This window comes from Falco punctatus (genome assembly GCF_963210335.1).
Source record: "Falco punctatus genome assembly, chromosome: 17".
In the NCBI taxonomy this organism is placed as follows: Eukaryota; Metazoa; Chordata; class Aves; order Falconiformes; family Falconidae; genus Falco; species Falco punctatus.
The window spans coordinates 5,480,686-5,506,002 of record NC_137597.1 but is presented as its reverse complement, the minus strand read 5'-3'; the positions used below and the strand labels follow the sequence as shown (position 1 = coordinate 5,506,002).

Genomic DNA, 25,317 nt, shown 5'->3' with positions numbered 1-25,317 from the left:
GCTCTTGTCCTTGTGCAAACACTCTCTCCCTGTCTCTCTTTCTCTCTCCTCCACGTTTGCACAACCCCTGGCATTTTTATAAACTAGGAGGTTTGTTATTGTTCAGGATTTCCTCTTGCCCTCCCAAGTGCCAGACACCCTGCCTTTGACTCTTCCACCCTGTTTTCGCTTTTCCACTCTAGAAGCAACTGGATCTGAGTGATGCTGTAATAGATAAATCTTATTAATGTCTGTGGCAATGAGCTGTAAGTTGAAGTTGTCCATCCAGTGGTTTCCAAGTGCTTTTCCAGGGTTTTTCCACCCTCTGGAGAGGGGAAGGGAGGTACAGGGACCCCCACAGCTGAGCAGTGAGCCTGAAGCTGACACTGCAAAATTGCCCGTGCCCTGGCTGCTTGTGGACATCCTTGGGGTGAAGGATGCAGTTGTGTGAGGTACAACTTGTCCTCTCTGCTGCAGAGCTGGCTTAGCATACATCTGGGCTCCACAAATCCCCCATACAACACGAGCCTTATCTGTACCACGGGTTCCCAGGGCTGATGGAGCGAAAGCTTCCACCTCCATCCCTTCTCAGGAAGAGCAGAGCTATGCTCCCAAAAGGTGCATTTGTTCCCATCAGCAATAATCCTTCTTTAATCCTATTACACTAAGGAAAGCATCCAGCTTCCCTCAAAGCGGATGGTGGGATGCATGGAGGAGGGAGGTCTCTCACCACGGGCTGCAGCCCTGCCTGCCCTGGCCTGGTCCCTGCCAGGGCTTTGGGGTGCGTGTTCCATGGCACGGCCCCTTCCCCTGCACCCTGAGCTTTTCCTCCGGTGCCAAAGGGCTGGAGTGAAGCAGGCAGCAGCCAGCGACACCCCTGCACCAGCCCTGGGATGGAGCTGTAACATCCCCTGGAACAAGGAGCTGCCTGTACCAAGGGTTCAGGGTCTGGAGCTGATGCTGGAGTGTCAGGAAAAAATCAGTTTTAATGATCAAAATAACCAGAGCATCTCCTCGGGCTCACTTCCAAAGGCAGGCAGTGTAGCTCCTTTGTAAATATTGGCTTTCTTGGGAGCCAGCGAGCCTACAGATGTTTATTTGCATGACAATACCCGGGTTGGGGACCAAAACATGTGTGTGTGTGTGTGTGTGCGCAAGGGGCTAGTGATGGAGGTGGTCTTGCCAGGGGAGCTTGCGCTGCGCCGATGTGAGATGAAGCAATGTTTGTGCAGCGAGCTGGAAGGGTACGTGCACACATGGTAGGAGGCGAGCCAAGAAAAAAAAGCTGCAGCTTGAACTCTCGTCTCGTAACGTGTTCTTAAAGGTTTCGCTGGAGATGTGAAAAAGAATCGGGAAAATAACCCAGGCGAGCCCGAGGCAGGCGCTCTGCAGCAGGACTGACTCCTTCCACCCAAATGCCCCACACGTCAGCTTGACGGAGCACGATGGATTTAAGACAAGCGCCGTGTTTGCTACAGACGGGGCAATTTCTGCAACCCAGGTGGTAACCAAGGGAAAAATGACTTTTTTTCTTTTTTTTTCCAGAAATCACCTGGCCCAAGCCGCCCTTTCTCCCTTGCGTAGGCAGGATTTTCCTCCAGCTGCTCGACGTTCCCGTGCTGACCCGCTGCTCTCCTGCTAGCAAGGAGGATTGCGCAGAGAAATATCTGGGGCGGGCTGATAAAATCTGCAGTTCCCAGTTGGCCTCCATCCTCCCAGCCTGTGCCTGCTCCCCTCCCCATGCATCTGTCTTCCTATAGTTCAAAAAACAACCAGTCTTTGTGGCTGCCCCAAAACCCCACGTTTTTCAGAATGTTCCTCCGAGGACAAAGTACAGGCAGTTTCAGGCAGCTCCAGGTGGGCACGGGGAAGCTCACGTTGTTTGGGGAAAATGCTGACCTTGTTCTGTTCCTATTTTTGCACATCAGCACAGCCTCCCAAATTCAGGGTTTGCAGCCCCAGTGCTGTCCTTGGCGAGGACCTTCGGATTTATCTTTGGGCCAAAAAAAAGAAAGTTGGTGGAATGAAAAGCCTATTTGTGGAATGTAACTTTATTTTTGCACAGTCCGCCTGTAACACGTGGTGACCACACAAGTCATGCACTCGTGGACTTAAACCACTAGCGATTAATCACTGCTCTGAAGTTTATTACAAGTGTAAAGATACGGGTCAAATTCAATTTTTGTTTTATGCCAGCATAAATCCAGAGAGACAGTCTGGATACTAAGATGTCTACCAAAATATTAATTATACAGAAATGAGCTTGGACTGGACCTCAGCTCACAGATTTCTCCTAACCATGTCTCAGTCTCACCCTTGTGCAAAAGCACGTGAACAACAAGCACAAGCAGGCAGAGACAGGCTTACCGCGGGCACACGCTAGGGAAGCCCTGACTCAACAAAGCCCTGCTTAAATTTCAGTGTTTGCTTTGGGATTTTGCTCGATCCAGTAAATTTGCCTAATTCCCCCCTAACAAACCTTGATCGATCTCTGCAAGAGCACGCAATGACCAAGCAGAGGAGAAGGCACCGAACCATGCTTGCAGCATCTCCCTAATGCTGCCTAACAAGGATCAAAGCATTCAACCTCTTTTTATTGTCCTTTTCTTTTATCCCACCGTCTGGATTTCATCACGAAGGGACCTACCCAGACATGTTCCTCAGGAGTCTCCCAGCCCCAGTAGCCATAGAAACCGGCTATTTTTAGTCTGTTTTCCTGATGCCAGTAAATGACTTTTCTCTACTTTGGAGAGGCAGAAGACCAGGGCAGCCTTGTGTGCTGGTGGATGGTAAATGAGCATCTCCAGCGAGGCAGGCGTCCTCTCCCGTACAGTGCTGTACGTCTCAGAAAATAAATGTGGCATTGGTAAATAAGCGCACATTATCTACACACAGAGCAGATCACTTCCTATGGTATTTCCTACACTAGAGAAAATATTTATAAGAATTTTTAGAGTATGGATTTTATAGCCATTTGGAGATCAGGGGTTTTGGTATATGACAAGCTTCCTCCTTTTCGGAGCTGGTTCTTCAAAAGACGCTGTAATACAAATTACCGGTGTTTGGCAACGTGATCAATGTGGGTAAAAAGCACAGTGGTACTTACACCATAAATCAGCCCCACAACAATGCCTCTCATTCCTGGGATACCAGTAAGACTCGAAGCCAAAGGCTTTTGAAGTAAGATGGAAGAACACATTTGTCTGAGTAATTATCAGGCTGCACGCTAATGAGCAACGCTGGCCGGATAATTCAGCACGAGGGAAGAGAGCTGGGGCAGAGCATCATTTTCCTGGAGGGTTTTCTTAAAACATCCATTGTCTCCCGGGCTGTTCCCCCATCCCTGTGGCAGGATCCAGCCCACAGGGCCATTTCCCCAGCTGCTCCCTGCCCTCCTGGGGGTACTCGGCAAATGCTGGGGCAGCTCCTGGGGATGCAGGAGCATCCCAACCGGTGCCGCATCCTCAGGGAGCACCGTGGGAAGTGATCAGCAAACTTCTGCCAGGCAGAGACGGTGGAGACCGTTTCCTTTTAATGCTTGCCAGGTATCCTGGAGCTGTAAATACCCCGAGCCCGATGGCTTCTGCTGTAACATATCTAGTTTACAAGATTGTACTATAAATTATAGATGCATATCATGACTGCGGTTTGCACCGAGACACTTGCCTATTGATCCGTCTCCTGCTGGTTAATATTCGGGACTGCTTTGGGAAGCAGCATGCTGTAGCAGGTCATCGGGATGTCAGCACTCGGAGCAAGCGATGTCCTGGCCCAACCGTACCAGTATGCAGGGAAGCAGCTGTGGAGCTGCTGTAATAAACCAGCCTTGCCATACCCCTGCAGGAGATGGGTTTTATTTCGCGCTTGCAGCCCTGAGCTGGGTGGGAGCAGAAGGAAAGGTGGGTTTGGTGGGAGATGGGGACCCTAACCCCGCTCTCTCCCCACCAAGGCCTGGCTGCAGCTAGAGCCATGCTGCAGTGGTCTGTTTGCATGCACATGGAGCGGACACAGAGCAGAAGTTGCAGTAAAACCCCAGCGGTGGCAGCGCCACCACCGTTTACTAAAGCAGCTGTGGGGACGGGCTCCCAAGCCCCGAGGTGACAGTGCTTACAAACCAAGGTGACACCCTAAGGCCAGCCAAAATGGCGTAGCCTTTCCCCAGCCGCACGCTGGAATAGCCAGCAAAGGCACGGCACGGCACGGCACGGGCCCCGCTGCGCTGCGGCTGAGACCGGCTGCTCAGCCCAACTCAACACATGCAACACGGCTGCCTCCCGCGGGCCGGGCCCTTTAAATGTGGCGGGGCGGGGCCTGGGGCAGACCAGAGGTGAGGGACGGGGGGGGTTGCGCCCCGCAGCGGGAGGGCGCACGTGGGCGCTGCCGGGTGGCGCGGGGCGGCCCCTCCCCACGCGGTGGTACAGCCCAAGGGGGCGGGGCCGGGCGGGCCGTTTGAAAGCCGTTAGGCGGCCTGGCGTGAGGTGCTGTAGCCTGCTCCGCTGCCACCGGCGTGGGCTGGGCTGGACTGGGCTGGGCGGCGGGGACCCCCACGGGGGCCGAAGGGGCCCGTTTAGGCGCGCGCGGGCCCGTTTAGGCGCGCGGGGAGCCGTTGAGGCCGCGCATGCGCGGGGCGGTGGGCAGGCTCTTGCAGGCGGGCCGGGGTTGGCGCTGTCGGGACCTCGTGGCGCAACGGTAGCGCGTCTGACTCCAGATCAGAAGGCTGCGTGTTCGAATCACGTCGGGGTCACGGCGCCCTTCGGAGCACCCCTTTTACGGCGGGAGGGCAGAGCGGGGGTCCCCGGGGGGTACCGGGGTGGTGGGGCTGCAGGGTGGGGGGCGAGGCCAGCCGGTGCTGCGGGCCGGTCTCCAGCGGCCCCTTCTCGGCACTTGTTTTTGCTTTGGGTGGGTGTGAGCCCCCCGTGCCCCCTCGGGGCGCTGGAGCCCAGCACAGCACCCTGGCAGACCCTCACCCAAAACTGAGGTTATGCTTCATCCTGATCAGGCTACGCAGGTGCTGCAGCTGGCGTAGGAGGGGGATGAAGGGTGCTGGGCGATGGAGGGTGAAGGTTTGGAGGTGCAGTGGTTAGGGGGTTCCCCCTGTGCCCTCCGTCTCCACCCTGAGCTGCAGGCTGGGTGTGTATGTGTGAGTCCCCCCTGCCCACCGGGTGTCCCCCCCCCGCCACCAAACCAGTTGCCATCCCATGGTGGCATCGAGGCATCGTCCCAGCCCTGTGGCTGCTGGTCCCTTTTGGTGAACGTTAAGAGCACATCCTCTTCATAAGATGTAGTGGAGAGACCAGCAACGTAAAATAGCTCAGGTTACTGGTGGAAAACACTGGAAATAACTTAAGTGCTGCAATTAGGGGCATAAGTAAAGAAACGCTGGGTGACAACTATTTCACTGTTCTATTTTTTCCAACTGCAGGTGCTACTCTCAAGGACAGTGCAAGGAAACAATTTTATATGGACTAATTTTTCCAAGTTGGTAGAGTTCGGCTGCTTTCATCCCACTGGGAAATCCCCAATCTTTCTGATATACTGATTGTACACAGATGTGACCCCAGAGTGCTCGGGAAATGCGAGTGGTGTTTGGTCCTGGGGGATGCTGGGGTACCACATGTGTGAGGGAGCGGGAGGGAGGCCGGGATCCTCTTGCTGATGTAATATTTTAGGAATGTTTTTGTCTTCAGGCGCTTGTGTTGTACAGGCTTGGAGGCGATAAACACACCCAAAGTGCCGGTGACTGGCGCACAGCTTCTGAACAACCCTGGGTGACGACGCTTGTCCCTGCGATGCTGCACGAGGCAAGTGGTGCCTTTTACCTTCTAAGACCCACCCCACCCCACAGCAGCTGAATTACCTACTGCTTAGAATATATAACACATAGATAATTTAGAAATACAGTGCTCCCTACATAGCTTTTTTTTCCTGCCTTTGTAACAGTAGAAGTAGCTCTAGCTTTGACTCAGCCGGCACACTTTGTTATTTTAAACTATTTTACATTTGGAAGGAACAATAAAGGCAAAGTCTAATCTGCAGGATGGATAAAGCTTCTAAGTGGTCATTAACTTTAACTGCTTTAACCTGTTCAGCAGATGATGGGTTGTGTACACCTGAGTTCCTGTAGTCTTGATCTCTTTCCATTAAATCGCTTTTGTCTTGACTAGCTTTTTCTTTTGAACTTCATTGCTTTATAATAGCACATAGGAATGATGCTTTGAGCTTCTGTTGCCACAAAGATTACCTTTATGTTGAAAAATAGCACAAGGCTAAAAGAAATAGAAATTGAGCCTTTATTGCCCTGCGCTGCCTTCACTGATACAATTTTAATTAAGGAAAAACGGCCGGGCAAAAAATAACCTCATATCTGGAAGTATATATCCACGGTGATGTGCTCCCTCAAATGTGCGATATTAAAGCCATTTGTAAGGTGACAGCAGGATATGTTGAAACCTTGCTCTGGAAGCTTGAATAAATATATTGCATGTCTTTGCTGTGTGGCTACTAATTAAAATGTGTGTGATTGATTTGGGGTTTAACTGCTGTGGGAGGGGAGGAATGGGCTTGAAGCAAGCAACAGGACCCCCTTGAAAGGATAACTTGTAGAACTTTTGTATTTGTCTTCTTTCTGTGTATTATTTTTTAATAGTTAAGGCTTCTTTTTTGTGAAAAAAGCCCTTCAGGTTGCTGTTAATGTTTCCATTTGATGGGACAACTGCTTTTTTTCAAAAGACAACAATAGTTTAATGAGAATTTCCTGCGGAAGATATCGTTCATGGCTTTGTGATTAACATCTGTCTGGATCTGAATACCAAATGTGGTACCAAAATACCTGTTTGTGTGTTTCACACACGTGTTTGTGACACAAGGAACGGTGAGCGGTGCTTTTGCCCGAGGTCTTCACTGAAGTGTTCGACGCTGATTGAACAGGATGACTTCATATGACAGAAAATGAAATTATCCGCAGAGTATTTAAAAATGTAATTGCAATGAAAAGGCTTCTGTGTGCATTTACTTTTTAATGCCAGGTGCTTAGTATTTTTTTTTTTTTTTTTCCCCCTGTTTAGAAGTTACATCTGTCTGTTTGAGGGTAAAAGTACCTCTAATGAATTCTGCAGAAAGTATCTCTTCCTAGGATTTCCTCACTTAAAGCCATTTTAATACGAGCTAGCTCCGGCGAGCTGGAGTGCTGCACAGCTGAGGGAATATCAGGGCTTCAAAATGGCTTTCCACGCTCTAGTTCCCGTCTTTTAATGTTTTAAATTGAATAGGTATACAGCATTGCTGTGATTTTTATTCCATCAGCTAACGGTGGCTGAGGGGATGATGCTGCAAACATCTTCCCTCTCATGTGATCTTCAGGAATGGGCCTTATTCCTTAAAGGATTCAAGTATTGACTCTCATGCTTTTCTTTTTTTTTTTTTTTTTTTTTTTGACAGACTCTTTTTATAATGTAATTAACCTGAAAGAATTTACTTACAGTCATCCTCTTCCTACTGTACATTCTCACCGCCCTTTACCTTGCCACCTGAATAAATCCCTTTAGTTTCTTAATCATTTTTGATGCTCTCTTGTGTTGCCCTACGTCTCCACTGTACCCTGCCCCTTCCAGCCAGGCAAGGGATCCAGGGATCCCAGTAGCGCCCAGCTCATGTTCCAGGTTCCCTGTGGTATCATAAGGCTTCTATGTCCCTTGTCCACAGTATGGTACTTTTTTTTTTTAAGTACAAAAAAAAACACTCAAAGAAACCAGCCACTTAACAAAAAGATATTAGTCTTTATGTTGCCTTCCCTATTGATAATAGACTTGGACTTCCTCCAGAAACTATTGGTTGTATCTTTCCAATTTTGCTCCCATAAAAGATGAGGATTAGCTGTTTCTTGGATAAACTTAAGTTGTATGAGATGTAACTTGAAGCTCATTATGATTTTTCACGAGGCTTCCAACTTTTGCCCTTCCAGGAGAAGGTTTTCCCCATCGAAGCGACATTCCTTTCTGATTGACCTCACTGGGGGTTGTCATGGAGCATTGCTAAGTCACAGAGCAGCTGCTGACACCCAGCAGGGGGCCAGGGACCCCTTCCAACACCCTCCGACAGCCCCAAGCAGCAATCAGGACTCCAGCCCATCATGTACAGGTACTCTGAACTGCTGGAATTTTTTTATTTTGGATAAATGTCCCCCACCTGTGAGCTGGCTTGGGCACAAGCATCGGAGCTGTGGTGGTGGTGATGGGTTTTGCTGGTCAGGGCAAACCTGTGAGCACCGGGAGCTGTGGTGGGCTTTCTAGGGACCAACAATGTGATGAAGCATGGTAGGGTCTAAATTTTTCATGAAGAATGACATCAGTGGGACAGAACTACTTGTGGATGTCAAACGTCCTGTGTTAACTGATTATTTTTTCCATTTTTATTTAGTCTCATCAGCGGGGGAATTAAAAGGGAAGGTAAATATGGACTGAGATGTGTTCTCCAGGAACCTACATGGTTGGTTCCCACTGTGATCTGTGGGGGGCAGTGCCCATCTTTCTTCTTTCCTCCCATATTTTGTCGGCTGATAAATAGAAGTGGCTGTGCCAGGGCTGAGCAGCTTCTGGGCTGGGATGTGGGCTCGCCTGCCAGCCCTTCCCGGGCTGCTCCTCAGGCTTCTGTCAGACTTGCCTTAGGAGATGTTGAGGAATTAAAAGGGAAAATTACCAACATTTGGCGAGGCCCTCGTGAAGGGAGCGCTGATGTTGAAGGGGCTTTGTTTATATAAAAACTTCATCCTTCTAAACCACCTTTCATCTCAGCATTTGCTAGTGATGTTCGTCTATACCTACGACTTGGGTTTTGTGTCCCGTGGGACACGTCCCTATCTGTCACTCACTAGCCACACAAAAATAGAAACAAAGCCGATGTGAATGTCACTGAGGTCGTTTCATTTTATCTTGTCCCAGTTGCTTTACTTACCGGTGTAGAGAAAGGAAAGCGTGTTGCTCCAGCAAACAGCCTAGGAAGGCATTAAAGAGCAGATCTGAAGCCTCTACCCTTTTTAAGGGGAAGCAAACGAGGTGTGGCTTTAGGCAATTTTGCTCCTTAAAACAAACAGTCTCTGATCTCAGGAGTTTTTTATTTCCCCCCCCCTAATCGGGATGGCAAATGCTGTAATCAAAATCAGGTCACTAGAGACCAATGCATGAAGGAGCAGCTGTTGCATGCAGTCATGCACAATATTTCTGTGCTAGAAAAGATTTGTTTAGGCTGTGTAATATATATGGAAATGTGCTGCAGGAGCACTGCTGGAAATAACCCATTGTGTTCGTGCAGCCCTAACAACGCTGATCTGAGATTTGCGGACTTGACGTGCCTTTTCCCTTTTTTGATATGCCAAATAAACAGGCAATCTAGTTAGGTAGCATTACTTGACTGTGCTTCACCTGAATGTATATGCTTCTTTCAGGCTGGCATAGCTGAATGCAATACCTTCAGCGCTGAAAGCACAAACCAAACAAATGCCCCGGCAAGGAGCTGTACCGAGTGAAAACAAAATCCTGCAACAGAAGCACTGTGGGCAAGCAGATAAAGGCAGGCGGAACGAAGAGAATGAAGGGCACCATTTCAGAGGTCTTACAATACTTTGAAAAATTTGAGCTGAAAGGGATTTTTACTCTCTTTACTCAAGCAGAACTTTGTGTTTTAATCTCAAAAAGCCTTTTGGGGAGTTCCTTAGTGCTAAAAGATGGTTTGCTCCCACCTTTTCTTTATTGCAATGTCCTTTGAAGATCTCTTCAAAGGTGAAGCCAGACTTCCCATTTATTCTCCAGACCGTAATGAATATCCAGCTTTGTTTAAGCAATTAGCTTGGTGGGGTGATTTCTGTTGCTGTTTAAAAAAAAAAAAGTTCCAAAATCCTGAGCGGTTTAGACGTGTTTTTTCAAAACATGTCTAAGCCAACAGCTGTGCATTGGACTAATCTGACAGTGTAGCAGCTGTCATAACAAAAGCAGAGCTGGTTCAAACACAGCTTCTTTGTATAGTGATTGAAAATGATTTAAAGGAAAAGATTATTTACTGGTTCTACTGTGTCGAGCTGTGGGGCTGGATAAGTGACTGTTCACTTGTTTTTGCTATGTGATCCCCAACAGATGAATGGGCTCTTAACCACTTCTTGGCTCTAGCTTAGAGGCTCAGACACGTTTCGATCCTCTCTGCCTCTTGCTGCTGGTTTTGCCTGCAGTCCCTCCGTGTTTCTGGACCCACGTTATGTGTGTGCCTGCCTGGATGCTGCCGGGGCGATGCCAAGCCGTTTCAGTAGGTGCACAAACCACATCTGTAACCAAAGAGCGCGCTGGTGAATGCACGAGGAAATGAAGCAATGCGATTTGTAAAGATGGTCTGAACTGTAGCTTTTTAAAGCATCAAATGGTGCAACCTGGTATAGATATTTCAGGCTAATTTGCTTGTATTCTAAGGCCCTTTTTCCCCCTTTTTCCTCATTCAGACAGAAGGACTGAAGTAACCTTTGAAATCAAAGCCTTCAAAGTGACAGCAGCCTGTGCCTCTGGCTATACTGAAGTAAGTAATCTGCTAATGCATGAATATTTTATGTATCTACAGCTAAATGAAGGAAATTGAAAGTTGATATAAACTGATGTTCTTTGTATTAGCTCATGACAAATGCAGCGATTACCTCCAATCAGTTAATTATAGCATCCTTCTATGGCCTGCCTTCCACTTTCTTGAGGTTTCTTTTGCAAGAGGTGTGGCTGTTGAACTCACATTTCTTCTGCAGCTGCTTCACTGAAGAAATACTTTCTTGTTATGCTATTAGAAAATATATTGACCCTTAATACCACACTGAAAGTCACTGATGTGCCCTGTTTTCTCTTTTGTTCATAGGGTTCACACCTGGAAATGCCTCAATATAGTGTAAAGCTTCTGTTGCCTGATGCAGATCACAGCCTTGCTGAGATAAAAGTATCCGTACTTGTCACGCACGCATTTTGTTACGTCACTGCATCTAGCGATCCCTAGATCTAGAAGTGATCTTAAATTGGATTGCCATCACTGTTTGCTGTCTCCTAGTAAAGGAAGCCAGGTTAATTTCTGGCAACAGAACATTAAAGGGCTTGCTTGTGCTCCCGCTAGATCATCTAGTAGCTTTCGATGTGCTCATAATTGTGAAACTAGTGGCTAACAAAAATGAAAATTGGTGCTGCTTCATGATGGGCCATCTCTCACATATATTAGATTTCTAAAAATAATTAGATAAAGGATTGCTAATTAAGAATAGAGTGCATATCAGATGACTAATTACTGATAGAAGTACAAGCTATCTTGAGGATTGCTTTACTCACAGAATGTAAATTATTTCAGGCTTTTAGTTACGTAAGTTTAAATCGACTTTGCGTTGTAACTGTAGACTTGTCACAGGTGGAAAAATTGTAAGAGGTTTCTTGTTATTCATACTGATTTAAACGAGAACATGGTCTGTGTTGTGTGGCACTCAGGACTTTGTGGTATCTCACGATGAGAGGCTTTAATTATGTGCCCAGAGTCTGCATTAATGAGTCTGTCTTGAAATATTAACAGGTAGAACTACTATTGCTGGAGGATGAATTGCCAAAAGACCAGATGCAGGCGCAGGAGAGATCAGCTGGAAGCGGTCCCTGCGTCGGTCTCAAGTCTATTTGCTGGAAAAGGGTATTATGGCAATGCTAATCTACAGTAGTCATCACTTCTCTGCACTTTCTCTGGGCACAGAACACTTCTAAGGTACAACGCTCCGACTGCTGCCCCATCCACACGATACATGAGTCAGGCAATCTCATTTCACTCACTGATACAGTAGCACAGAAGCACATCTCTTGCTTTCTTAGCCTTAAACTGTGAAATCTTCCATCTTATCTGAATGTATCTAACGTGCACTTCACAGCGCAGTTTAAGGATCCTGAGTCACCTCTGAGCAAATGGGCTTGCTCATAGCGGAGGAATTCTGGAGGGGAAGCCACATGTTCCACTTCCATCTCGGCATAGTGCGTGACCTAGAAGATGGTGATCTTAGAGATGGTGCTTCCGCCTGAAGAGAATATTTAGGAGAACTTTGTGATGTTGTTGTAGGATAAATTGATCTTAGCGTTTAAAACTCAGCCGTGGATCATCTTGAAACAGACAATTTTGAGTGATTCTTTTGGCCCAAGCACTGACGTGTGTCATGTTTAAACGTAAGTAACCTGGGAAGTGCAGTATTTAGGCTCCATCCCTAGAAGCGGACCCTGTTGCGTGGTGTTAAAGGTGGTTGCTAATTCTCTTCTGGGCATGGCCATCAGTCTCTTTGGCATAAGATGTCTGTCTCTTGGTGGCACCCAGCACCATGGGGACTCTGGTCCTGAGTGAGGCCCTGGCTCATTTGTGTAATGGGGATGTTGGTTATAGCACTGTTCTCCTTGCATGCAGATGAGTTTGTTGAGCTGCTGTGAGTAGATAGTGTGTCCAGAGGCAAAATACTGTTTATTGTGCATTACTCACTGCCTTGTGCAATAAATCAGTTTAAAGTAGTATTTCGTTATCCAGCAGGATGAGAAAATGGTGGACAAGAATACAATGGAATCCTGAATACCAATTAATATTCCAGAGGCATCTGTGTTAGACAGAGTAGACTGCCGGCAACCAGCCTTTATTTTAACCTAATCTCCTGGTGGTTTTTAAGTACTTGCCAAAAGTGATTTTTGGTGGGTGTTTTGGGGTTTTTTTTGTGATCTGCAGAAGAACAATCCACTTGAACCAAGATTATTTCAAGGCAGCTTCTGTTCACTGAATCCCTTTGCATCGAGGTGTGTCCTGGCTTTGGCCAGGATGGAGTTAATTTTCTTTGTAGCTGCTACAGTGCTGTGTTTTGGATTTAGAAAGAGAATAATGTTGATAGCACACTGATGGTTTAGTTGTTGCTAAGTAGTCCTTATCTTAAATCGAGGAGTTTTCAGTTTCCCCTGCTGTGCCAGTGAGCAGGTGCACAAGAATCCAGGAGGGAGCAGAGCCAGGACAGCTGACCTGAACCAGCCAAAGGGATATTCCATACCATACATCATCATCCTCAGAATATAAACTCGGGGGGCTGGCTGGGAGAGGCTGATCACTGCTCGGGGACTGGGCATCAGCCAGTAGGTGCTGAGCAACTGTGTTGTGCATCGCTTGTTTTTTCTTGGGTTTTATTCCATTCTTTCTTCTTAGCTGCCTTTCCATTACTATTATTATGTTTCACTTTCTTTCAATTACTAAACTGTTCTTATCTCAACCCACATTTGGGTTTTACCTTTTTCTGGTTCTCCTCCCCATCTCACCGAAGCGGAGGGAAGGGAGCGAGCAGCTAGGGTTACACCACGACAAGAAGTAACGGGTCTGGGCATCATCCCTGTTAGCCTCCTGTGATCACTGGCATACGTTTTCTCATTAGCCTTGTTCTGATAACACCAGGGCCCCAAAAGATGAAGCGTCCTCCCCCTTAAAATTAAAGTGGCCTTGTGCTAGTAGTCTGCAGCTCGTTCAGTAGCTTTGCTTGCTAGAAATGAAAAGCTTATGCATTAAGCTCACTGAATCTCTTGCCATACTTTCTTTTTTTTTTTTTTGTCAGATGAGTGGAACATCTAGTGATGGAACTGATGATGATGACCAAAGCAAACCACACTTTTCTGATTCTTTGCCTCCTGGAGGAATCGGGTACCATGCATTTAACCTGTCTTTTCCTCTTGTCATCAACTACACTGTCTCTTGCTGCTGTTAGAAGAATCATGAAAATGTTTTGTGGTTTGTTTTTTTTTCTTGCATGGGAATACGTGAATCAAAAGGGGCCCTGACCTGTAGATCTTGCTTCAGCTAGAGGCTAACCAGAAAAGTGTGCTTCTAGTGCCACTTGCCTATCAATCCTACAGCAGCAGATCGCAAGCGTGTTCCAGAATCCCATTCCAGTTAATTCCTTGCCTGCTGTATCCCTTTCCCTAGGTATAAGAGGTGTCCAGTACAAAAGCTGAGCAGCACTGGGTTATCCCTCTGTGCCAGCTGCACAAAGATGGTACTTGAGTTAATTTCAAAAGAGTGTTGTTTTGTAACCAGAAGACTTGCTTTGTGGTTCGCGGTTTTGTCTTGTTGAATTTTTTTTTTCTTTACTCTGCCCTAATTGCAAGATTCTTTTCTCGCTTAGTGGTAGTTCCTATATCTAAAAGGTAAGAGATGTTGGCTCTGTAAGGTCAGTGATGAGAATTCAGGTTACCTGAACCAATGCTTTATTTACCCTCCTAGATCCAGCAGGAAAAAACCAAAGAAAGAGAGGCAGCAGTTCGCAGCTCAGAAGAATACGGGGACAACTGAAGTGGAAAAAGAGGTGCTGATACTGAAAATCAGCTGCTGGAACCAAGCAGAACTGGCAGAGGAAGGGACCACTCCAAGTCTGATGCCCACGCTTCTGGAGATCATGACATTTACCATCTTTGTGTTTGTGATCTTCATGTGTGTAACGAATGGAGGCTAATAGAAATGGTCTGCTCATAAACCTTATCCCGGGGAGACAATAAAAGCCCAGTCCTGATGACATAAGCAGTGTTTAGTGGTGACTACAAAACTGAAGAATGCAATTTTTTTTTTCCTCTCTGCCACTTGTGAACAAGCTCTTCAGGCAGTGAATTAACAGGCTAGGAGGAGGGTGAAACAGCCTGTGACTTGTCTTTGCCTGGTGTTCACCGCGTTCAGAAGTTCCTAATTCTTGAAAGTGTGCCTTGCTATACTGGTTCGCCTTTGCTGCATCCATGTTTGCACATTTTGTGCCCCAGCTGGAGGGTTTATTTGCTCAGAGGTGTTTGGAGTTCTGCATGGCTTGGTTTTTCCTAAGCTGCCCATGGCTGGGATTACTGCATCGCTGAGGATTTGTGGCTTCTCTAAGCTCTGGTTATCTTATATGTGAGAAACACCAGATATAAACGGAGGGAATAAATTGTTTGCCAATCTGGCAAGACAGGGAATGATGGCTCTAGCTTAATACAAGCCATGAGAGATCAAGGGAGGAGATACTACATCTTAACCACTTCTAAAAAAATGTTCTTGCCCCTTCAAGTCTGTAACTTACTGAAAAAGGGGAACAGTGGAAGTGAGGATCTCCCGTTGTTGGCCTGCTACTCCTCGTCAGAAAAGAACCTAATTTTATATGCAGTGTTCTCCTAAATCATAATACTTAAATGACTTAAGGGTTAAGCTTAAGCTGAGGCCTTTTGGTATCTTTTCACAGCAGAAACGCAGAACTTGGAGCCTGGCACATAATCGGAAAGATTATTTGGATTGCTGAATGTATTTGATTTTATAACTGCTGGGTTTCTCCTGTTGTCCGTATCCACTTTGGCAAGAAAAAAAATTTTGTATTCTTTGGTTTGACACTGTAAGTTTAGCAGGAAAATCTCCCCTGCTTAAGTCATAACACAGTAAGCTAGAGGGGTGAGATACTGCATGGTTTCCTTAAAACTTCTAAGACATTTTGCTTTATCTTAAAGGTGTGTGCACTTTGTAATTGCTGCCTCAGGTCTGGGTGATGGCTTTAACGTGAGGTAAGAGGTTACCTCTTCTTCTAAGGTTAAATGGTAATAAATGAGAAAGGGGTGTTTGACTTCTCTAACAGTCAGTGAGATGAAGGTGGCTGCCTTTCCACCAAGGTGTGGTGTTAGTGCTCTTCTTGGATGTTTCCTGCTTTGCGAAGCTCATTTTCCAGTTTAGCTAAGCGTGATGAAAGCTGGAATGTGCTGGTTTTCCTTGACGTTGCATTCCTAGGAAAATAATTTTTAGCTGCTTCAACTCGCTATGTGAATACCATCGCTTCCCTGTTAAGTAACTGATGGACCCTGTTGGTTCTACATCACACTTGGAGGCTTTGCTCTCTGCTGCTCATATGTCCCCACTCTCTCTAGCCATCTTGCGCTTGCTCTGCAGGACCTGGTGGTGAGCGCAGCTGGTGCGGGCTGGCTTTGATTTGGTCACTTGGGGTGGTGGGGAAGGGCTATGCCATCCTGCCCTTCCCCCCCGACTCACTTCAGAGCCTTGTTCTTATCAAGGAAATAAAGTCATCATTGCTTTCATTTGAACATGCATGAAATGAGGTGGAACCTTCCTCCTCAGCATCAGCTGTCTCACCTGGAGGGCACTGTCAGGTACCCAACATATTTTTATTTTTCCCTTTTTGTTTTTCTATCCTGGATTTAGTGAATTATTCCAGTCCCTCCTTTCAATTTAGGATGGTGAAGCACTGGCTCCAGGGATGAGGATTTTTGAAATCCTCCTAGCAATGGATAACAAAAACATTAATCTCCTGCTGTTCAACATGCTTGGGGTGTGTGTGTGCTTGTTGAAGGGCACGTGCTGTTCGTTTATATGAAATAAGTGTGTTACTGCCCAATGCTGTTGCTGAAAAAAGGGGGAACAGTGGAAGTGAGGATCTCCCGTTGTTGGCCTCCTAGTTCTCATCTGAAGAGGAGCTAATTTTATGTGCAATGTTCTCATAAATCATGACACTTGAATGGCTTATGGTTAAGATCAAGCTGAGCCCTTTGGTATCTCTTTCCACAGGAGAAATGTAGAGCCTGGAGCCTGACACCTAATGGGAAGGAAAACACTGCAGCACCCTGTGGTTGCTCTGTGCCTAGCTGGCTTTGCTTTCCAGCAGGCACCAGGGTGGCTGAAGTTCCCCTTGAGAGCTAGGGTCTGTGAGAACCTGCCCCCTGATCCTTACCCGTAAGCTCTTGACCTGTTCTGCATCCACCCCCAGGCAGAGCTCCATACGTTCCAGTTGCTCCCTCGCATAAAGGGCAGCTCCACCACCTCTCCTTGCTGGCCTAGCTTTCCCCAAAAGCACATGGCAATCTGTGACGGCACTCCAGTCACACGAGAGATCCCACCAGGTCTCTTAACTGCAACAAGATCCCAGCCCTGCGACTGTACACAGATCCCTAATCCCTCCCGGTCGCTCCCCACGCTGTGTGCATTGGCGTACAGGAGTTTCAGAGGGGCAGGTGAGCAGGCAGGTTCCCCAGGAGGGGTGCGAGAGGATCTGCCATAGCCACGCACACCCTTGAGGTGGCTGGTCTGCTTCTTGTCATCATGGGATGCAGCTGAGAAACATGTATCGCTGCTCTGCTTGGCCTGGCTTGTGCCCCAGGTGGATGCGATGGTGTGAGCATCGCTGCTTTGGAACCTGCCTCCTGCATCCTTCAGTTTAAAGCCCACCTCACTGAGCTGCCAGCCGGATTCCTTTGCCTCTTCTAGAAAGGTGAATCCTATCCCTCCCTAACAGGCTATAGTCATCAAAGGAGGAGGTTACAAAGACTTGCTGGGCTTGTTAAAAATGTTAATTATCCCTGGTTTCCTCCCAGCCTCAGGTGATGGTACCAACTCCCTGTTACTCCCTGGCCTTCAAGATAGCTGTACTGAGCTGTAAGACTCATTAATACTGAATTTGGATGAAAAATGCATTCCTCTCAACTGAAAATGGGGAGACACAAACAGCTTCCTCCACCCCCAGAGAAGCTTAGCGTGTGCCAAGACTCCTCTAGCTCAGTGGAAATGAGTAAGGCAGCGTAGCGATCCTGCCAGAAGGGAGTAGGACCCCACCCTCCCTCCCCGGAGAGCGAGCTTAGCATGCATGGTGCTTGTTCACTTCATTGAACTGATCGTCAAAACAAATGAGCATCGTGAAGGTATCATCTGCGCTGGGAGAAGGCAAATTGTGCCCCACGCCACCCTACTTTGTGCCCATGCTCCCAGCTAGCTGCAATCCCAGCCACGGAAAATTACAGGTAAAGGGAAATACCTACTTTTTGGTGGACTGTCTTTAACACACACTAAATCTGTTTTCTTGGCGAACAGCAGCGAAGATGCAAGGTAAGAAAATAAGGATGCAGTGCTGCTCGGTTCTTGCCTGCTGTGTACAGAAGAGGATATTGAGGATGTACTCAGACTGCTAGTGATAAAGTCAGGGGTCACTGCGTGATACAGCGGGATGCTTCCAAATACAGCAATTTTTCACAGTAGTAAACTCCTAGGCCGATAGCAAACTTCACCGTCTAGAAAACAGATCCAATAGTTCATTTGGAAAAATAGATTTTTTGAAAGGACCGAGTGCTTCTATTTCCTACAGCATGTTGGATTAGGGCGGCTCTGCCTGCTGGGTTTGGCTCTATTTGCCATTAGGAAGACACATGGGAGAGGACAGAACTGCCTCCCCAGAGGTTCCAGACTTTGTCTGGTTTTAGTTGGCAAGTGTGAGGTCTGGATCCACTTTATTTTGACAGAGGTAATGAACAGTAATTAACTGTTCTGCTCTAAAACTAGTGTGGCGGCAAGGCATTATGTTAGGTGATGGGATTGATTTTTTTTTTTTTTTTTTAATGTAAAATGACTTTACGCTTACGGCATCCCGTGATTTAAGAGGTCACAACAAGATTTACAGCGCTGGACCTCACAGGGCACCCAGCCCTGCTGTGTCTGCAGCTTGCACTGGTTTCCCAGTGGCTGGAAGCAAACCATCACCATTAATGCAGCCCCGCTTAATGCCAGGGATCACAGATGTTTGCTCTTGAGCCTGAAGCGTGTGAGATCGGTTAATCTGGCAAACAAATCTAGCTCAGCTCGGTGCAATTTCAGGTAGGTCTTGCTATATCTGGGAATTTAGAGGAAGAAAAGAGGGTGCCGGGTTCCTGGACTGCTGAAGGCTTCACCCCTCCTCGGGAAGTTCCTTGCATTTGGCTGTTGGAGGAATGGACTTGCTGAAACTGCCAGTGCTTGGAAATTCGGATGTTATAGCAGGCATAACCGTAAAAGGTTTGTGTTTAATAACATGCTAGTGCCTAGGGGCACTGATAGGCTTTTCTTTAAATCTGTTTGACAGGGTTGTGAGCCCTTACAACAAATGCAAGGCGTGCTAATGGCTCACGTGCCAGTGGGAGCTTCCAGCAGTAGATTGCTAAACTTGGCAAAGGTTGCTTGTGTCCCGGTGGGATTGGGGTGGGGGACGGCTCTGTGTCTTAACCCAGTTCCAGTGATTGACACAGAGGATGAAATCTGCATGTGGCATCATCTGCTGAGGAAAGATGATGATACTTCAAACTGAGCTAGAAGATCTTACCCTGAAGGAGGGATTTAAATTAAATGGTTCGGTCTGGAATTTCCTTTTTATCCAGGAGGTAGAAAACCCACATATATTTCCATTTTTCCCCATAAAAGAGAATTCCAGGAGGGTGGGATTTAAGGAGCACATCACTCATGGGGATTTGCACTTTCCACATGTGGCATCTCTAGACCTAAAGGAGAATCATATGGCAGCAGAGAAAATATTTGTTCTGGTTGCTGTTCTGCAGTGTTTTTCCTCTTCTGGCCTGAACTGTCTCACTTCTCAGTCTTTGCCCCCAGCCCCTCTTCCCCTGCTTTCTGAAGTTCCCTTGAAGGTGTGGATAGGATTCCTGAGGAGCTGACATCCCGTTAGCACCCACCTCCCCCAGCTGAACAGCTAACCCCGGCCCCGCAGCTCGGGTTGGGGGGGCATCTCGCGCCTTCCCTGCCGCCCCGGCCCCCGCGGGTGGCTGGCAGGTTGCTCTCAGAAGCTGTTTCCCCCACGTCTAATTTTATGCGTTGCAGCCTTCTCTGCTAGAGACATGTCAGCAAGGATCTACGCTTGGCAGAAATAGCTCTGGGAGAGTAATGACAGCAAAATGGATGCTAAATGGGGACTAGCAGAAGTGCTGTAGCACTGAGGTCAATTATAATCAACTTTCCTGTAACACATCTCTGTTTGCTCCGAGACACCCCAGGCTGGGCAGCAGCTGGGGCTGGGAGGTGGTTTGGGGAGTGGGAGCTGTGGAAGGCAAGGCTTGGTCAGATGGGCGAGACCATCTCCTCTTCCTTCTGCACCTGCCTTGTTCTTCCTGGGGATGCTGTTCCTCTGCTCTTGCAGCTATCCGAGCAGCTCAGCATCCACTCATCGCTTCCCTTGGCATTGCTGGCCTTTAGCTACGTGCAAACATGGTTTTTAAGATCTCGGGGATGCAGAAGCAATTTTGCAGCCGGTGTGTAAGGAGCAGGGGCACACAGAAGGGAGATGCTGGCCAGAGGTGCTTGCCAGGGTCCAGCCAAGCTAGGAATGAATCCCTGCGGATGGACGTGGGGGGGTTCAGTGACTCGTCACAAAAGCCTCATGTGACTGAGCCAAGAATAGAACTGCTTAATCCAGGGAGAATTGGGTAAAAGTACATTGTTACACATTAATACATTTGCCTGTGAACTTCGCTTTGGGATCAACACAACAAAGAGAAAAATTCGGAGGAATGGAAGCGTTTCATTATGGCAACCTTTGAAACAAAGCCTCGTGACTTCTGAAAGCATTTCATTTTCAAAGGGGTCTCTTTTTTTTCCTTTCTGAAGCACAAAATGCTTCAACATTTAACCCCCAAAGGAAAGAAAAACAATGTTCTCTGCAGTTTAAATGAAAAAATTTGGGGGAGATAGGAGTTAATTCACCAAAATCTATTAAAATATTATTTCTTTTATAGAAAATCGGAATTATACACTCACGTTTTTTACCCACATCCCCCTTTCAAATCCATTCTTTACACAGCTCGCTGTTGTCTCTTATCGCTGCCTGGTTCATGAATGATTAACCCTCCCTTCCTTTGAAGGCTGGAGAACAAAACGCCACCGTTCCAAGTCCCTTTTCTTGCTCTGGATGCACTCTGTGGCAAACCCAAGGCACTTTGTACCCTGCCCTGGAATATATTGACTCTTGTCAGATGGATCGGGAAGGCAGATGGGATCTTCCTTTAGGATAGATGCTCTCTTAGTGAGCATGGAAGAGATGCAGCTCGTGATACCAGCAAACACCTGCTTTATCCCAGTATTCTGGTACCCACGTCTGGAGATGGTTCCCAGCCCTGCTACATCTCGCATAAACACTTTTCCTGGGAACAAACAGCTTTTTTTCCCAGTTGTATATAAACATAGACTGATGTTTTGTTTGTATAAAACTCATGCAAAGCCAGATGCATCCATAGCCTAACTAGTTAGACAGCTTAAAGCTTTTTCATGCCGCTGATGAAATTCTGCAAACTGTAGCTAATTTTTGTGCGTGCGGGTGGAGTTTCTTTCATTTTGTTTTGGTTTATTTTTTTCCTTCCCAGCAACTGTCTTCTCAAAGCGCCTGTCTGTCCTGAAATTATGTCTCTCTGTGTTTGTCAAATGGGCAGGCACAGCTGGTGGACTTCTCCCCGTGGGTTAAATATTCTGATTGAGAGATCCTGAAGCTCTCGGCTCCTGTCTCTGCATATTAAGGTGACTATCTGCACTGTAGTCAGCTCAGGGCCCTGCAGGAGGGAGAATTAATTAATTAACTAGTTAATTAACTGTCAGGTCGCCAAATGTCTGGAAGAAGTGACAAGACTGCTGTCTCCAGTCAGTCCCCTTGCATTGCTGTCCACTGCTTGTGCCAAAGCATGGTCTCCCATGGTCAGCTGTGCATGGGTAGGTCTTGGCCCTTGTGCATGTTTTTCCCCTTTATCTACAAAATCCTGATCTCTGCTAAAAGAAAAGCCTTTTACTGGGCTTCTGGGGGTGGCTTTTTCTGCTTCCCCCCTATTTTCTTACCTCCTGGCCTGCTAACTGCAGTCCAATGTGCCTTTTCCAAACGCTGAGGAGAAGTGGTTGGGTCAAGAGTGCTCCTTGGATGGAGTTGGCTCAACCTGAAGGGATGCAGGTGGGAAAAAGGGAAATAAAATGTTCCTGTTTGGTTTATTTGTGTAATCTGCAGGAATTACTGCAACTCTCCTGCTGTTCCCATGGAAACAGATGTTGAATTGCAGGAAACTGCTACAGGTTTTCAGGACTTTTTTTTTTTTTTTTTTTTTTTTTTCCTTCCTTAAACAGTGACACCTCCTTTATCATTTCCAAGCAGCTTGGAAAAGCTCTCCTTTCTGAGGCACAAATCTGGAACATCCCTGGGCCTTTCTTGTCTTACACATCCCTCGAGATATCCTGAGAGGTCTCCTTAAGTGGCAAGCAAGGCGCTGCCGGGAAAAGATGCCATCGGGAGGAAGGTAAACTCCGCTTTCCTGATGCGTGGTGGTGGTGGGTAGCAGCGTGCATCCATCCCTCCCTCCCAGCACCAGTCCTGCGCGGTGGGAAGGGCTCAGTGGCCACCGGTGCGTAGGGCTGTGCAATTTTCACTGCTCAAAAAGCATCTGCTGAGCGAAGCCAACGCCTGCCTTTGTACCAGGGCTCGGGTCTCTGTAGTGCATTGCATAAGCTCCATCCTTCCGAGACAGTTATTTTCCAGCCTGTCAGGTCTGACTCATCCAGCAGGCAAGTCGGCAGGCAGGGACGGAACACCTGGGGCTTTGTGGCCAAGCTGCTGTACCTGTCTCCATGCTTTTGTCCAATTTAAACTTGCCCTCCTCCCCCGCCTTCATCTCTCATTTCATCTTTTGCAGATGTTGACGTGGTGCAGACTGTTCGTCGTGGGAAGGTAAGGCTGCATGCATTCATCTAAGAAATGATGCTGGCCAGTGAAAGGTCAATGAGGTTTTTTTTTTTGGAGTTCCTTTGTTGTTTTGTTCTTAATTGGGTGAATTAAATGCTTATGAAGATGAAAGAGTGTTTTAATAAATTATTAGCATCAGATATATAGGACTATGAGGATTATCAAGGCTTCCTGGCAGAGCCCTGTCAGGGCCACACCATCTCTGCTCCCTATTTTATCATCATCCATCATCTTATCACAACCCATCACGTTTCTGCTGCCGGCCCGGGGCCCCAGCTGACCCCAGCACCCCACTCACTGGGTGCTGTACACGCAGTGTGGGGAGCCCAACCACAGGCACAAAGCAACAGGTGAAATGGGCAGACAAAAATCAGGAGGGAAAATGAAAATGAGATGAAGGGCTCGAGATCAAACAGCAACGTAAAAAGCCAAAACTATGTAAAAAGCCAAAACTATGCGTACACCCCCCAAAAAAGCCCATAAAAAAACCTACCCAACACCCTCTACCCCAACCCCCCCCCAGATTTAAACCAACCAACCAAAAACCCACCTGGGGTCAAACCCGGTGTCCTGAGCCCTGGCCCCAAAGTGTCCCCCAGTGTCCTGAGCCCAGGAGCTCCAAAATGGTTTGAAACAGCCACCTGCTGCATGGTTTCAGTGGGTTCTGTAAACCACAGCTTATGGCTGATTTTAAAGTGGAACCCACAGCGTAACGCGATTGCCAGGGCCACCTGCAGTCTGTCACAGCCCCTTCCCCACCATCACCCGGAAAGGTCACCCAGCATCAGGCAGCTTTGAGCTGGTGCCCAGCACGAGTTCAGCGTGGGGATGGAGAGGAGCTGCCTCCCCTATGGCTTGAGGACCAGCGCATCTCACCAGCTTCCCCTTTCCTCCCCCCATGGAAATGAGCTTTCTGTAGTCAGTTCTTCAGTGGGTTGAGGAGAAGACCTTTTGTGGTTTTTTTCTCTCTCTCTCTCTTTTTTTTTTTTTTTTTTTTAAACCTTCTGGGTTGTAAGCAAGGAGCTTGCAAGCTTGCTGGAAACCTTGCTCACCAGCTGCCTGGACTCATCTATAAACAGTCTGGTAAATAATAATAACTTACAAATACTAAGTGTCCAATAATGCCAGACTGCTAATAGCCCCCCTGTTAAAATCCAGTTTGATGGGGTCTTTTAAAATTTCTGAAGAAGAGAATGCCTTTGTAATAAACATCTTAACGTTAGATTGGCCCTGTGCTTGAGGTTTTTATTTAAATGCAAATTGAATCCTCCCAACGGAAAGCTAACAGGAGATTAAAATAGCTGATAGGGGATGAGAATTTGCTTTATGTAGAGTCATTTGACTCAACTTCTTGTTGATTTCCTCATTTTTCTTATTTTATGGCTAGAGCTGCTTTCAGATAGCTTCCCATCTCCACCAGCTTGAACTATCAGCAAGAATAAACCCTGCCTGGATTGCTACAGGGCTGAACTTGGGGTCAACTCTGGGGGCTTCTGCAAGCCAGGGCTCAGCCTGACACCTCCTCTGGGGACTGTCACTGGTCGGGGCTGCAGGGACAAGAGTGTTGGAGGCACCGAGTCCCTCTGACATGGAAACGGAAGCCTCTTCCAGGTCTGGAAACTGCAGCTTCGAAGGCTGTTGGGTGCTGGAGCACCTGATGCTGCTGCACGGGTACCAGCCGTGCCCCGAGTCATGCTGAGCCGGTGGGCACAGCTGTGTGAGCACAGTGCCGAAAGGAGAAGGCATCCCTGGGGGTGTCAAGGATGTTCAGAGTTCAGGGGGGTCCTGAAGGATTAGAAACATCTGCAAGCGCATCTCTGGGGAGGAGCTCTGAGGCTCGATGGAAGATGTGTTGAAAGGATCTTTCTCTTTTGCTTAGAAATGTTTTTTCGGCAAAGTTATTCTGCAACACTTTTAGAAGAGTGGAGAAGTGGGTCAGGGAAGTGAAAGCCCAGCATGAGCAGCAGGCTGGGAAATGGGACCCCAAAGGGTGCTACATCCCACCGCTGTCTCTGCAGCCTCCGAGCGAGGTGAGCAGAAGCTCCGGGGCTGCTGCTGCCTGAGCTGCCCCCGCTGTGTCCTTGTTTTCCACACGGTGAGTGCCCGTGGGGTCCATCCGATGCCCACACCAGCGCTGGGCTTTTCTCTCCCTGAGCAGTATGGGGTCCCCCAGCTCCCAGCCATGACCGGGACCCAGCTTGGGGCAGCCCCCCAGCCCTTCCCCCTGCCTCCTCCCTGGGGCAGCTCCCGCTTTTTAGCTGTAACTCCCTTCTTTTTTCTCATCAATCTGTTTTGTTTTTGCAGGCAGGGAGAGCCCCCGTTAGGGAACACCCTGTGCAAGCCTGGGGAGCCATAAAAGGCTGAAGTATGGGTCTTGTAACGCAGTGTGTACACACACGCACGCACACCCCTGCCTGCCAGCACCGAGGAAAAGACCAGATGGGGAAACACTCTCCCTCTTAATTGTCCTACATATTCGGGAGGGTGAAGATTAGGGCTGCTGGATTTATGCTGATTTTTTTTTTTTTTCTCTCCTCGCATCCCTCCCACGCAGCCCTCCCAACCCTGGCTGCTCCCAGTGCTGCTCGCATCCCCCTCGGCAGTGCTGCGGGGTGCAGGGAGGGACGGAGGGAGCAGGGGAGGAGGGGGATGCTTGGTGGGCACCGAGGATTTGGGTGTTGAAGTGGAAGAGTGTTTGGAGCGGAGAGCCATGCTCCACCTGGACTCAGCACGGTTTCCCAGGAGCTGTGAGTACATCCGAGCTTCCCGAGCCATCCTGGCAGGAGGGAGGGAGTTTCTTGATGGAG

General features: G+C 47.8%; 2 protein-coding genes across 18 annotated transcripts in view; both read left to right on the top strand.

The window, feature by feature from the left end:
- Positions 1 to 3,813, top strand: part of BLACAT1 (BLACAT1 overlapping LEMD1 locus) — a 39,170-nt gene extending 35,357 nt beyond the window's left edge. For all 4 annotated transcript variants that reach the window (XM_080367400.1, XM_080367399.1, XM_080367397.1 and 1 more), the window contains exon 3: positions 1 to 3,813. This exon is cut by the window's left edge and continues 3,720 nt beyond it. The gene's annotated coding sequence lies outside the window, so the exon portion shown is untranslated.
- KLHDC8A (kelch domain containing 8A) overlaps positions 1 to 25,317 on the top strand; it is a 49,085-nt gene that overhangs the window by 3,697 nt on the left and 20,071 nt on the right. For 2 of the 14 annotated variants that reach the window (XR_013924123.1, XM_080367385.1), the window contains exon 1: positions 3,901 to 25,317. The gene's annotated coding sequence lies outside the window, so the exon portion shown is untranslated. Of the gene's footprint in view, positions 1 to 1,524 lie in introns of those variants that run through there. The other 12 variants (XM_080367384.1, XM_080367393.1, XM_080367383.1 and 9 more) reach the window with 11 other exon arrangements.